We start from the raw sequence: 15,702 nt of genomic DNA, 5'->3' as shown, positions 1-15,702 counted from the left end.
CAGTTATATAGGCGACACATTAAGCCTAGATATAATAATGCAAGTACTTAGCGAATTACTTTAAAAAACAACCAGTATCAAAAGCATGCATTCAGCAAGCGGTTAGGAGTACGAATATTTAAATACACAGAAAAAACCGCCAATATTCAGCAAACTCACACCACAATACCGCTAACAACTCCTAAGGCCTAAGAGGACAACATGCTTTAATTATTTAAGACCACTAAGTAATAGTTGATACATACTAAGAGCATAATTATTATACCAGAACAGCTACTTTCTTGTAACATTAAAGTATACTCACAAGAATATTATAACTCTTACATCGTAAGATCCTAACGCTAAGATCCAATAGAGCTACTAAATTACTTAAATATGCTACTGTTATAACAAGTATAGTACACACTATCAACTTTAAAAATTCCAAGAAATTTAAAAAATACAATTTCTGTGTAATGATTCAAGCACAATGTTTGTGCATACTTAAGTATTGATAAATATACGATCTAAGATATCAAGCACAATGCTTGTGATTTAAGCACAATGCTTGTGCATACTTAAGTATTGATAAATACACGATCCAAGATATCACAGGGGTTAATACATTAACTTACCGACCAGTATTACTATACTATACACAGAAAGTACTTTCAGTATCTATATAGTTAGGAGGCTACTTAAAACAGCAGTATACATATATTTCCCACAATATCATACTGAAATAAGAAGACAACTACTAGGAAATTAAGCAGTGTCTCACCAAGATACATATGAAATGCAATTTTACAAGCATTAATAATAAATATTAGTGATAACATGGGATATTTACGCTAATACCTTTAATATCAAAATTTGATTTGAAAGATGAGTCACAGATCACTCATATAACAATAGAGTAAATATCACAATACCACAGCCTTCTCAAATATAAGCTCAAAGTATAATAAATCACTATATAATCACTGGGATTAACCTGACTTCCAACCCAAGTAATTTCTGAAACACACCACAACCACGTAATGTACTCCGTGAATAACGGATAATAATCTATTAAGACCCAAACCTGTGTTTTTAACAAAGTTTGTATGTCAATTGTGTTTGTTGCCGTATATTTTTAAAAGATTACCAATAAAGGTTATATTTTTTTTTTTAAATCAAAGATTTTTATTAAGGTAATTAGTAAAACACACAAGAGCCACATATTGACAATAAAACAAGTTATTACAAAATGAACATGGCTAATATCAATAGTAAATCATGTTAGACATATTAAGAACATGCATATCCTACTATATCACCAGTATATTTCGGATATATATATTGTAAGATTTACCGTGATACCTTATATTTTTATTTTTTTACATAATAGTACTATAGTACCTCATTAGCAAAGCATTCTGCCCGTTAGTATGATATTTTCAACTGTTATATGTAGAATAAAGATTATAAATGAGAGATACATTTTTACCCCGTAGGGTGCAAAATACTAATTAAAGTATAGTAGTAATAATGAAGAGATAAAATACACAATATAGTTAACACCATAAACCATGTTTCTTCACTTAACATATAAGGTTACTCTAGAACCTATTCATATTCATGGCACATAAGAGGAAAATTGGCTTAAATATATGGAAGGTAGCGGATTAATACCGCAATAGAATTCACCATATTGGGTGAACAATAATGAAATAATATAGAGTCACCCCCTCCCGGAAGTGAATGTATAGATATGAAATAACTAAGTAGGTTTTACCACCTTGGAGCTCTACATTCAACATTAGTGAAGTGCCTCTTAAAATTGAAGTAGGGAGAGGGGGGGGGGGGGGGGAGATGTGTACATCCAAAAGAGAAGGAAGATCCTTAATTCTAGGTGAGATCACCCAAAAATCACTTTGAGCTGCAGGCCAATGACCAGCTAAGATCTGCATTAATGGCTATAAGAGTGGATTATAGCTATGGGAGCGGGGGGGACGGAGTTATAGATTCAATTATAGTTTACAAACTTACCAGGCTGTCATCATTAAAGCTGAACTCTATATATGCTCTTACGTAGAGACCTGTTCAAATATCCTGGGTTTTTGTGTATAATACGGGTCAGATTACATTCTAGAACAATTATTCTCATAGCAAAGTATCAGGATGTATGTAACATGAAATATGAGGTAGATAATATGAAACATAGTATAAAACGAGATATAATGGGCTTCTAGAGTGACTCCTCTCCTGGGGAGGTGCCATCTACCGGCGACAAGGGAAAAGGGAGTAGGGGTATGACCCGTAGGCAACAAGTACCGACGGGAAAGGGAGGAGAGGAGTCACTTCTGTATTAGTTACGTATAATGCCAATTCCACTGGCCCGGCCGCAACCAGCAGAACAAGCCTAGATTGGTATACTGAACCCTTCTAAGTAAACATACATTATCCATGTATACTGTTACATCCTGACTCACAATTAGGGTGTCTAATGCAAACTTACCAACTTAGAATGTTTAGAAAGTATAATCTTGACAAATGTCAATGATATACTAAGAGAAGGTTACCTATCTGGAGCAAGCTTATGTTATGGAATAGTAGCCCTATTGAAGTGCATTTAAATGTAATCTTTAAATTAGGCTTATTGGGCATATTATGCTGACTTCCTGCGTAGGTTCTACATAACTTTAGTAAGCTGCAACTCTGCTAGTTAAAGTATAAGAATGACATATTAGGTATCATTTGCAGTTGTGTAAGCATTAGATAAATAGATGATACAACCAGCTATCAACAATACTTATCTTTCCAGCACTAAATGTTAAACTTGATAATATAAGGAAGTTTAAGTCAAACATTACATTAAGTGAATATATATATGAGAGAAAAACTTAACAAGAAGAGCTATATAGCTAGATAATATAGGTGGGATGTAGTTACCCAACTTATTGTAACCTGTGGGATAGAACTAACACTAAACAGAACTCAGTTATGGTATAGATTGTCACACCCTAGTTTCCAGCCTGTCAGCCTTCATCAAGGGCACTGCAAATTCCTGAAAATGGAGTAGATATGTTCCCACTGAGAATAAAGTCCAATGTCTCAAAATGTATATGGAATATTAATGCGTAACAGTTAACCTATCACTCAACTGATGCCTGGAATAAGCTACCCTACCCCCGTTCTGTCTTTGAGCCATGACCTCCTCTGGAAATACAAGCTGACCCAGGATCGTATTGTTGTTATAGAGCAGTTAGGTGGATGATTGGTTGTCAGAATTGACTTGCTAATGTCCAGGTTAGAATAATCAAAGCCTGCTGGCTGAGGACAACAAGGCTTCCTCATTGAACAAGCACAGACCGGGATCTGCATCTCGCTAGCAGGTACAGAGCTTAGTAGAAACAACACCCCAGGTTTCCGTATCAAGCCCTGAGGGAGTTCCGTAAGTGCAAGAGCTATGTCACCATCTCTCAAGTCGATCCGTCCACCGCTGTCAGAAGGCCCGTCATGCGACTCCATCGCTATGAGGCAAGGCTGGGGCTCATATATACAACGGAACTCAGTGATCTGTAGAGACTGTTCTGGTGATGACGCGGTACTCAAGACGATCTCTGTATGATCCTCAAGGAGCTGGTTGCGATGGCCATTATTTATTATGGGAGTCAGTGTAGGCTGTTGTTGTTGTGGCAGTGTTAACAGCAGGTTTTCCGGCGGCATCTCAAACTGCGTATCTCCAGGCAGCTTGCCAATTAATGCGTTGCAGGACATTCCTCTTGATATCATTTCTAAGGAATGCGAGAGATCAGAGTAATAGTAGTCCATTTTACGATTGAGCTTCTGCAGCATGGTATATAAAAGCTCGTGGTCTTCCTTCATTTTAGGGGTAGCTTCAAGAGTCTTCTTGTAGAGCTTTAGACTAGCAGTGATGATAGTAGGCCTGCCAATTCAGCCGCTTGCAGCGCGATGGCTCCCTCCTGGAGGATTAAATACTTCTTATATCGATGATCCCCTAGTTGCCTACCATTTAGAGGTATTCTACAATTAGACTTAAATGAGATTTTTGTTGAATATAATTGTATTTATAATTCAAGGCCTAGGAGCTAAAGAAAAATGCTTCTTCCTTCCTCGGCTGTTGGCTCCGCCCCCCCACCAATAAAGGTTATATTTTAATAAACATCCCCACGCACACTCTCCTCCAAGGAGACACAGCTCTTGTCCAATTTTTGTCACTATCAATTAGGGAATGAATGCTATATAGGTGTACACTCCATCAATCCAAGGATTGATAATTTTCGTTTGACAAAACAAGTACACAGCACCTCAGCCAATTTTTTAGGTAACACTACCAATCTGGTTGGATATTTATACCATATTACCAGAACCAGAAATCACTAGGCTACCCTAAGTTGTAAATTTAAGCAGTGCCATTAGTATCCCCCCTTTTTTTTCTTTGTTGAATTCTTTACCTAGCACGCTAGGTCCAACTAATAGAGCACGCTAGTCTAAACAGACAGTATTAACAATATGACTAACAAATTGGAACAAGACAGAATAACCAGAAATAACAAACGATTAATAGATTTCCAAGAGATTTTCAATGAACCACAATCTCTTAATACAGAGCCAACAGCAGACAGATTGGATCAAATATTACGTGAACTCCATAAAAATCTCTATAAGCAAGATAAAGTATGGTGGAACCATCACTTTTTTGATAAGTACATCGAACGAAAATTAATTCCCAGAGGCCTCAGAATACAACTCTTCCCTGCCTTTGAATTCAAACAAAAAGAACTAACTATAGAGTGGGAAGAAGCTTTGTCTGAGTGCTCTAATAAATTAATGAATATCCTTATCAAACACGATACTGCAGAATATGAGAGATTAGAAGAGTTGATAAAAATACAAAATGAACAACTGAAACAATTTGAGACACTTAAAGAATTTGAAACCTCCTATAAAAAATACCAAAAAGAACTTGACAGATATGAGGCAGAAATTAAACAAACCAAAATGGGAAAACTAAACAGAGATGTGGAAGACTTCCAAAACAACAGGGTATACAGATGGAAAAGAAAATTCAATTCTAACATCTCTACAAATCGCCAAAGAGTAACAATTATACAAAGCGACACAGAGACAGAGGGTGAAGAATCAGATAACCCTATAGAGGAAGCAACCCCAGAACGACCTATCAAATCTGCCCCAACTCAGTCAGAAAACAGAAAAAGGAAAGGTTTTTTAGAGGAAGGTATCAACATAAACCCAGATCCACCAGAAGAGGTAGGGGGGGCAAACAAAAAAGCAACAAGAACCAGAAGTGTCAGAGACACCAGACACAGCAACAAACCTTACAAAAGGAGCCCCAGTCCTTTCTCCAAAATCAAACTGAAACAATGAAAGTGTTAAACCTATCCAATAAAATGTTGTCAGAAGACCATCTATCTCTACTATCCAAAGGGTTATTCTTTTGCCCAAGCACATCACTTGATAAGTTTGACAATATCAAGGATATACAATTATTCTTGCGAAAACTACTACTACGTAAACAATATGCAGATATAAAAAATCAACAAGAACCAAATATAGAGAATCAATGGACCATAGAGGATTTAACAGTACTACAGGATTTAGAAGATCTACTGAAGGAAAATGAAACAGAGGGCAGTACAAATTGGCGTAATAACCTAATCAATAAATCCAAATATATACCTAAATCCTCCATAAGCCCAAGTGTACAAATTTTCAACAACATCGTTTGTAAAGAGATATCCAATTTACAAGTCAAATCTCCTCCAACAAATTTAACCAAAGGTGAAAAACGTGCTCTAGCCGAAATTCAAAAGTGGGATGACATTATAGTCCGCCAAGCGGACAAAGGTGGTAATATCGTTCTCTGGCCTAGAGAGATGTATCTAAAAGAAGCCAATTCACAATTAACCAATGAGACCTGTTACAAAAAACTGTGGAGCAACCCTACGGAACAATTTTTAACACAGTATAAGGATCTCATCGCTCAAGCCAAAATGAATAACATCATCAGTGAAAAAGAGAAGAAATTCCTGACTGTAAACCATCCGAAAACAGCCACCTTTTATTTGATCCCCAAGGTACACAAAAATGCCAAACATCCTCCGGGTCGCCCCATAGTGTCTGGTAATGGAAACTTGACAGAAAAAGCAAGCAAATATATCGACCAGCGATTAAGAGAATTTCTAACAGAAATCCCTTCATATATAAAAGACACTATGGAGACACTTCAGCATTTACAAGGTATCCAATTAGGACCCACATCTTGGCTTGTCACTGCAGATGTGGAGGCTCTCTACACCAGTATCCAACATGAATTAGGGCTGGAAGCAGTTCGATACTACCTTAATTTACAAACAGAAGAAGATGACAATCACAATAAATTTGTGTTAAAATTACTTGAATTTGTACTCAAAAAGAATTACTTCGTTTTTAACGACCAATTCTATCTGCAAACAAGGGGGACAGCCATGGGGACAGCGTGTGCACCCACATACGCCAACCTATTTTTAGGTTGGTGGGAGCACAACACTGTCTTCATTGACGACAATGATGAATTTACTAAACATATCCCCCTCTGGCTAAGGTACATAGATGACATTCTTTTTATCTGGGAAGGACCTAAGGATAAGTTGAACATATTTCTAAAGACCCTAAATGTAAACAGGTTAAACATTAAACTAACCTATGAATACAGTCAGACAGAGATATCCTTTTTGGACTTGAGAATTTTTTAAAAAAGTAATAGCATGGTGGGGACAGATTTATACAGAAAGAAAACGGCCACCAATACTATCCTGTACAATACAAGTGCACATGCACCATGCACAGTTAAATCACTTCCAACAGGAGAATTTCTACGAGTCAAAAGAAACTGTTTAGAACCAGACTTATATAAAATAAGAGCACAAGAAACATCAGATCGCCTTAGCCAGAGGGGGTACAGTAAATCTCTCATTAAAAAAGCAAAGGATAGAGCAACAAAAATAGAACGTCAGAATCTATTGAAACCTAAGATTCGCACTAGTGACAACAAAACCAGATTAGTGTTAACTTATAACACACAGAGCAAAGATATAATTCAAATAATCAATAAACACTGGCATATCTTGCAAGCAGATAATACCTTGAACCAATTCCTAGGATCCAAAGTTGACATCAGTTATCGACGCACAAAAAATCTGAAAGATTTAGTGAGCCCCAGCCATTACACTCGTAAAAAGAAAACTACTGCCAGTGGCATACAAAATGGATCATACCCATGTGGGAATTGTATCAGCTGCAAATTCCTGAAAAAAACAACATCAGTTACAGACAGATTTGATAAAAAACATCCAATCAAATCTTTCATCAATTGCAACACTACCGGCGTAATTTATGTTTTACAATGTAAGTGTCCCAAAAAGTATGTAGGGATGACGACACGTAAATTACGAACAAGATTACAAGAACATGTGCGCAATATCAGGAATGCAGCTAAAGACTTAAAGAACAAAAAGGCCATCTCATCAGTAGCACAACATTTTTACAAATTCCATCAAGGAAAGGCAGAAGGGCTACTATGCTTTGGTATACATAAAACCAACCTAGGAATTAGAGGTGGAGATAAAGAAACAAGTTTATTACAATATGAAAGCAGATGGATTTATCTGCTTAACTCCATACAACCTAATGGGTTAAATGAACATAACAATTACTTTTCATACCTGTAGATATAAACAAGATGACAAATACCAGTAACCGAGAAAACAACTTATAAATAACTTTGGAAAAAGCATATTGTAATTATCATACAGACTATAAATGCATCAGTCACTCAACATGGATTATATATCCATCACTCTTCACGGACACCTAACATTCGTTATCTGCCTTTATGACCACTACCAAGCAGATATTTAATTATCTATTATTCACAATTATTTAATTTCTTTTTTTCTTTTTTGTATCAATATCACGATAGTACCAGCACTGTTTTGTGCTCACATCACACCCACTTTCACTCATACCTCACATGGCACTGTATCACTTTATTGAAATAAATAGTTACTCTATTAGAATTCTCATTTTTATAATCTCTTATGTTTAAGGGACGTATCTCAGTTCAAGTTAACACCATCACCTCTTGGATTCACATTTAGTCAACATAATAAGACTTTTATCTCAAAGTACTTTTCCTCAGTTAACATAACACCGTGCAATATGAGAAACATTTGACAGCACGTTTCATATCAAACTACAAGTAGGCAGTAGAACAACTCCTGACCAAAGTCACCATTATTTTCCCTTACATTACCAACCTCAAGGAATCACCAACAATGGAAACATAAAAGTAAATGTAAGAACTAGCCGAATGGAGACTATTATAAATGTTTAAAATCATTTAATAGTGTTATTGTCAGTATTTATCATTTCTCATTTTACACATTATTAGTATTATTCTCCAATTATACTGCTGTCAGTGTGTTTTTTCTAGATATTTCTCATCTTAATCCAGCCAGATATCTACATTTCCCTTTCAAGTTAAAGAGTTTTCAGTATAACCCATTATATTATGAATAATCAAAAATCTTCTCTGCCAGTTTATCTGTACCCATCTTTATATTACAAGATTAACATTGATCATGAATAACCTGCCAGTAATAGAATCTGTCATTGGCATATTCAAAATCATAAAAAACATAGACCACAATCACAAAAAACAGTTTTTGAGAACGTTTATTTAAAGAATAATTTAAGAAATTTCAGAAGATCTTTGCCTTCCCAATGTTCTCCCGGGGGTTTTGTTCCCCCTTTCATTGGAATAAGATGTGCAGATTTTTCTTACTGCAAAACTACATTGAGATCCGGAATCTTTATATCACACAATGAATGAAGGAACAGCCTTAGCCAATAATATTCCGTCTTTAACACGCACAGGCTGTCCCACATTCAATGATTGGTTCCTCGTCAGGAACAATCTGATTGGTTCTTAACGTCCAATAGGAGTAGTAGTGCCAGCCAATAAATAGACATCAGCATGGCCGCGCCGTACCCTTTGAAAAAGCCACGTTAGTGGCGAAACATGTTAGGGAATTGTTTGTAGAATGCCAGTTAGCATTTTTTAATTAGCAGGAACAGAGGTCTTTATATTATATATAACTATTGTGGTTGTGCACAATATTAAGTAAATTTACTTGTAAACGGAGTTTATTCAGTAGCATGAGCATTTGATATTAGAAGCCTAGAACTGGCCAACGGCCAGATTTATGGAGCTCTAAAAGATACATACAACACTGTCAATATTTAGCGAAGCACCCCACGCCAAATTGACAGGTATAGCCCAGGATTTAGTTAGCGGTTAACATTATTAAAAATCTGATATAGATACGGTATCACAAGGATTGCAAATATTGCAAGTAGCTATATATGTGATACATTAAGCTTAGATACATGTGATACATTAAGCCTGGATTTTGTAAGCGGTTAATATTGTTATACACCAACATAGATACAATATCGCAAGTATTGCAAATATTGCAAACAGTTATATAGGCGACACATTAAGCCTATATATAATAATGCAAGTACTTAGCGAATTACTTTAAAAAACAACCAGTATCAAAAGCATGCATTCAGCAAGCGGTTAGGAGTACGAATATTTAAATACACAGAAAAAAACGCCAATATTCAGCAAACTCACACCACAATACCGCTAACAACTCCTAAGGCCTAAGAGGACAACATGCTTTAATTATTTAAGACCACTAAGTAATAGTTGATACATACTAAGAGCATAATTATTATACCAGAACAGCTACTTTCTTGTAACATTAAAGTATACTCACAAGAATATTATAACTCTTACATCGTAAGATCCTAACGCTAAGATCCAATAGAGCTACTAAATTACTTAAATATGCTACTGTTATAACAAGTATAGTACACACTATCAACTTTAAAAATTCCAAGAAATTTAAAAAATACAATTTCTGTGTAATGATTCAAGCACAATGTTTGTGCATACTTAAGTATTGATAAATATACGATCTAAGATATCAAGCACAATGCTTGTGATTTAAGCACAATGCTTGTGCATACTTAAGTATTGATAAATACACGATCCAAGATATCACAGGGGTTAATACATTAACTTACCGACCAGTATTACTATACTATACACAGAAAGTACTTTCAGTATCTATATAGTTAGGAGGCTACTTAAAACAGCAGTATACATATATTTCCCACAATATCATACTGAAATAAGAAGACAACTACTAGGAAATTAAGCAGTGTCTCACCAAGATACATATGAAATGCAATTTTACAAGCATTAATAATAAATATTAGTGATAACATGGGATATTTACGCTAATACCTTTAATATCAAAATTTGATTTGAAAGATGAGTCACAGATCACTCATATAACAATAGAGTAAATATCACAATACCACAGCCTTCTCAAATATAAGCTCAAAGTATAATAAATCACTATATAATCACTGGGATTAACCTGACTTCCAACCCAAGTAATTTCTGAAACACACCACAACCACGTAATGTACTCCGTGAATAACGGATAATAATCTATTAAGACCCAAACCTGTGTTTTTAACAAAGTTTGTATGTCAATTGTGTTTGTTGCCGTATATTTTTAAAAGATTACCAATAAAGGTTACATTTTAATAAACATCCCCACGCACACTCTCCTCCAAGGAGACACAGCTCTTGTCCAATTTTTGTCACTATCAATTAGGGAATGAGTGCTATATAGGTGAACACTCCATCAATCCAAGGATTGATAATTTTTGTTTGACAAAACAAGTACACAGCACCTCAGCCAATTTTTTAGGTAACACTACCAATCTGGTTGGATATTTATACCATATTACCAGAACCAGAAATCACTAGGCTACCCTAAGTTGTAAATTTAAGCAGTGCCATTAGTATCCCCCCTTTTTTTTCCAGATTGGACAATAGTAACAACAGATACCAGCCTTCTGGGCTGGGGTGCGTCTGGAACTCTCTGAAGGCTCAGGGGTCGTAGACTCAGGAGGAGGCACTCCTTTCAATAAAGATTCTGGAACTAAGAGCGATATTCAATGCTCTTCAGGCTTGGCCTCAGCTAGCGGCAGTGAGGTTCATCAGATTTCAGTCGGACAACATCATGACTGTAGCTTACATCAACCATCAAGGGGGAACAAGGAGTTCCCTAGCGATGTTGGAGGTTTCAAAGATAATTCGATGGGCAGAGATTCACTCTTGCCATCTATCAGCTATCCATATCCCAGGAGTAGAGAACTGGGAGGCAGATTTTCTAAGTCGACAGACTTTTCATCCGGGGGAGTGGGAGCTCCATCCGGAGGTGTTTGAACAGTTGATTCAACGTTGGGGCAAACCAGAACTGGTTCTCATGGCGTCTCACCAGAACGCCAAGCTTCCTTGTTACGGATCCAGGTCCAGGGATCCCAAGGCAGCGCTGATAGATGCTCTAGCAGCGCCTTGGTCCTTCAACCTGGCTTATGGGTTTCCACTGTTTCCTCTGCTCCCTCATCTGATTGCCAAGATCAAACAGGAGAGAGCATCTGTAATTTTGATAGCACCTGCGTGGCCACGCAGGACTTGGTATGCAGATCTGGTGGACGTGTCATCCTTTCCACCATGGACTCTGCCTCTGAGACAGGACCTTCTACTTCAGGGTCCTTTCAACCATCCAAATCTAGTTTCTCTGTGGCTGACTGCTTGGAGATTGAACGCTTGATTTTATCAAAGCGTGGTTTCTCCAAGTCGGTCATTGATACCTTAATACAGGCGCGAAAGCCTGTCACCAGGAAAATCTATCATAAGATATGGTGTAAATATCTTCATTGGTGTGAATCCAAGGGTTACTCATGGAGTAAGGTCAGGATTCCTAGGATATTATATTTTCTCCAAGAAGGATTGGAGAAGGGTTTGTCAGCTAGTTCCTTAAAGGGACAGATTTCTGCTCTGTCTATTCTTTTGCACAAACGTCTGGATGAGGTTCCAGACGTGCAGGCGTTTTGTCAGGCTTTAGTCAAAATCAAGCCTGTGTTTAAACCTGTTGCTCTGCCTTGGAGTTTAAATTTAGTTCTTAAGGTTCTTCAAGGGGTTCCGTTTGAACCTTTGCATTCCATAGATATTAAGCTCTTATCCTGGAAGGTTCTGTTTTTAGTAGCTATCTCCTCGGCTCGAAGAGTTTCGGAGTTATCTGCTTTACAATGTGATTCCCCTTATCTCATTTTTCATGCAGATAAGGTAGTGTTACGTACCAAACCTGGTTTTTTACCTAAGGTGGTATCTAATAAAAATATCAATCAGGAGATTGTTGTATCGTCACTGTGTCCTAATCCTTCTTCAAAGAAGGAACGTCTTTTACACAATCTTGATGTGGTTCTTGCGTTAAAGTTTTATTTTCAAGCTACTAAAGATTTTCGTCAAACATCTGCATTGTTTGTTGTCTACTCTGGACAGAGGAGAGGTCAAAAGGCTTTGGCAACCTCTCTTTCTTTTTGGCTAAGGAGTATAATACGCTTAGTTTATGAGTCTGCTGGCCAGCAGCCTCCTGAAAGGATTACAGCTCATTCTACTAGAGCGGTAGCTTCCACATGGGCTTTTAAAAATGAGGCTTCTGTTGAACAGATTTGTAAGGCGGCAACTTGGTCTTCGCTTCATACTTTTTCAAAATTCTATAAATTTGATACTTTTGCTTCTTCGAAGGCTATTTTTTGGAGAAAGGTCTTGCAGGCAGTGGTGCCTTCTGTTTAAGCACCTGCCTTGTCCCTCCCTTCATCCGTGTCCTATAGCTTTGGTATTGGTATCCCACAAGTAATGGATGATCCGTGGACTGGATACACCTTACAAGAGAAAACAAAATTTATGCTTACCTGATAAATTTATTTCTCTTGTGGTGTATCCAGTCCACGGGCCGCCCTGTCATCTTAAGGCAGGTGTTTTTTATTTTTAAACTACAGTCACCACTGCACCCTATAGTTTCTCCTTTCTCTTGCTTGTCTTCGGTCGAATGACTGGTAGTGGCAGTTAGGGGAGGAGCTATATAGACAGCTCTGCTGTGGGTGTTCCTCTTGCAGCTTCCTGTTGGGAAGGAGAATATCCCACAAGTAATGGATGATCCGTGGACTGGATACACCACAAGAGAAATAAATTTATCAGGTAAGCATAAATTTTGTTTTTACCAAAATAGATACAAAGTCCCCTCTAAAATTACAACAAGTCAAGCCAACCAACCCAACCAACCCACCCAACGGCCCAAAATAAAAAACGTCTAACTAAAAAAACTAATCTACCCATTGCCCCTAAAAGGGCATTTGCATGGACATTGCCCTTAAAAGGGCAATCAAGCTCTTTTACTGCCCATAAAAATAAAAACTAATCTTTACAAAAAAACCCCCAAAAAATAACAAAAAAATAACACTTACCCCAAAATAGGTACTCACCATTACTGAAGGCAGCGAAGGTCTTCTTCCAGGTTACTCCATCTTCATCCAGCGTGGGACCATCTTTAATCTTAATCCCGGTGGCGCGGAACAGAGTCTGCTTAGAGGTTAATAGTGTAATTAGATACTTTGCATTGTGGGGGGTTGGTGGTTTAGATGTTAATATGTTTATTACGTAGTTTGCGATGTGGGGGTTGGCGGATAAGGGACTAATCATTTTAATAGGTAGATTGCATTGTGGGGGAATGGCGGTTTAGAGGTTAATACATTTTATTAGTTATTGCAGTGGGGAGATGGTTGATTGGGGTGGATATTGCGCATGTGTTAGGTGTTTGTTAAGGTTTCTAGGGAGTTATGGTAGTTTCATACTCATGTGTTGCGAGGTGAATATGGAGTAAAATGTATCCATTCTCTGCACTTAAAACCTTGCGCTGAATATGTGATACCGACTTGCCACGCTGGTTCTGTTAGCTTATACAAACTGTGGCCAACAGTGAAAATATATGCACGTAACTTGTATGTGGTGCTGTATATGTGATCGCTAGATCTGACTAAAATTTCGCAACACCGGGTTTTGAGCCTGACACTGCATATGTAATCTCGCCCCATGTTTCTTAGAGGTTAGTAAACTCTTAACTACATGTTAATATTAAAGCAGATCTATGTGCAGTGATTCTAACATCTTTCATCATTTGCTATTCAGCTCTGCAACATCTCAAAAATATTTATGTTGTGTAAAAGTCCTATATTCCATTCTTTGTTGAGATACACTGACTCCTTGTGGTTCATATGTAAAATTTCTTAAAACTTACAAATCTGCAATTAAGATCCATTTAATGTCACAGTACCTGAAATCAAAACCTTACAGTGTGTGATTACTAACCTTTTGTTTGACTTTCAACCCAAGCTTTTATTTCAGTTTTAGCTTTTTCATGATCTTGCTGAAAATCTATAGCTTCTGCCTTGGCATTCAACAGTTCTTTAGAACACAGATAAAAAATGTTTGCTTTTGTAATTTCAAGTAATCCCTATTGTCTAAAAGATTTATGTACCATGTATGACTGCCAGGTGATCTTGGAAGCAAAAGAGATATTACCTAAATGATCATTGCATATTAAATCTGCACATCTATTACTCAATTGCAGGATAATTCCCACAGCTCTGTTGGTGGCCAAACCTCACAAGTATAAAATAAAAAAATGCACTAGTGTTGCTGATAATAGATATAATTCATGTAAAGCAAACCTGTCCAACTTAAGCCCAGTACCATTGAACCAGGTTGGAATGTTTCACTACTTTGACCTAAGCATAGCCATAACTCTTTTAGCACTGAATGTGTACTTCTGATAAACTAGGAGAAGATCCTGTATGGTTGTTTTGTCTTTGATGTGTCCATTATTTTATCCAGACCCAGACAATTTGCATTGAATTACCTTTTTTTATTCCCATACTCCATTCCAAAGTGTATTCAACAAGGCTTCAAGCATTCCCCACTTATCCTCTGTGTTTTGATAATACATAGACCTAATGCACCCCATGTATTAATGGCTGTGCGGGCAAGGTTCTTGAGAACCTGTCTGCATGGCTTCACAACATGGTCCGCAGCCCATTTGTACCATTACACACACAAGTGAGTTTCTAATGCCGCCCCCTTCTCTTGTGTGCCTATCAATCACCCCGAGCAAGCAATTTCTCTGACTGCTGCACCTTACAATACGGGATGCAGGCTCGCATAGTGCGCCTCCCCTGCAAGGCCTCAAAAGCAGCTTACGCAGTTTGATAGATTGAGCCCAATATATGTATTTTAAATAGTCCCATTAATTAATTAATTAATTAATTAATTAATTAAAATGTAACTTTTTGATTTGACCCTTGCCATTGGAAACTGACTTTAAACCATGGTTTGATACCTATTAACTCAATGATCTTCAACAAACCTGTATATGTTTAATATTATTCTGACTAACTGGAAAGCTCTGTACCCGTTATAGCTGTATTCCTAGTTGGTTACTCTTAAAGGGATATTAAAGTCCAAATTAAACTTTCATGATTCAAGTCTGTCAAAAGATCTGAGATAAGGAGGCAGTCAGCAGAAGCTTAGATTCATGTTAATAACAGAGGTAAAAAGTATATTAATATAACAGTATTGGTTATGCAAAACTGGGGTATAGTAAATAAAGGGATTATCTATCTTTTTAAACAATAACATTTTTTGTGTTTTACTATCCCTTTAAGTTATTT

This window comes from Bombina bombina, chromosome 5 (genome assembly GCF_027579735.1).
Source record: "Bombina bombina isolate aBomBom1 chromosome 5, aBomBom1.pri, whole genome shotgun sequence".
In the NCBI taxonomy this organism is placed as follows: domain Eukaryota; kingdom Metazoa; phylum Chordata; class Amphibia; order Anura; family Bombinatoridae; genus Bombina; species Bombina bombina.
Note: the sequence above shows the minus strand (reverse complement) of the source record.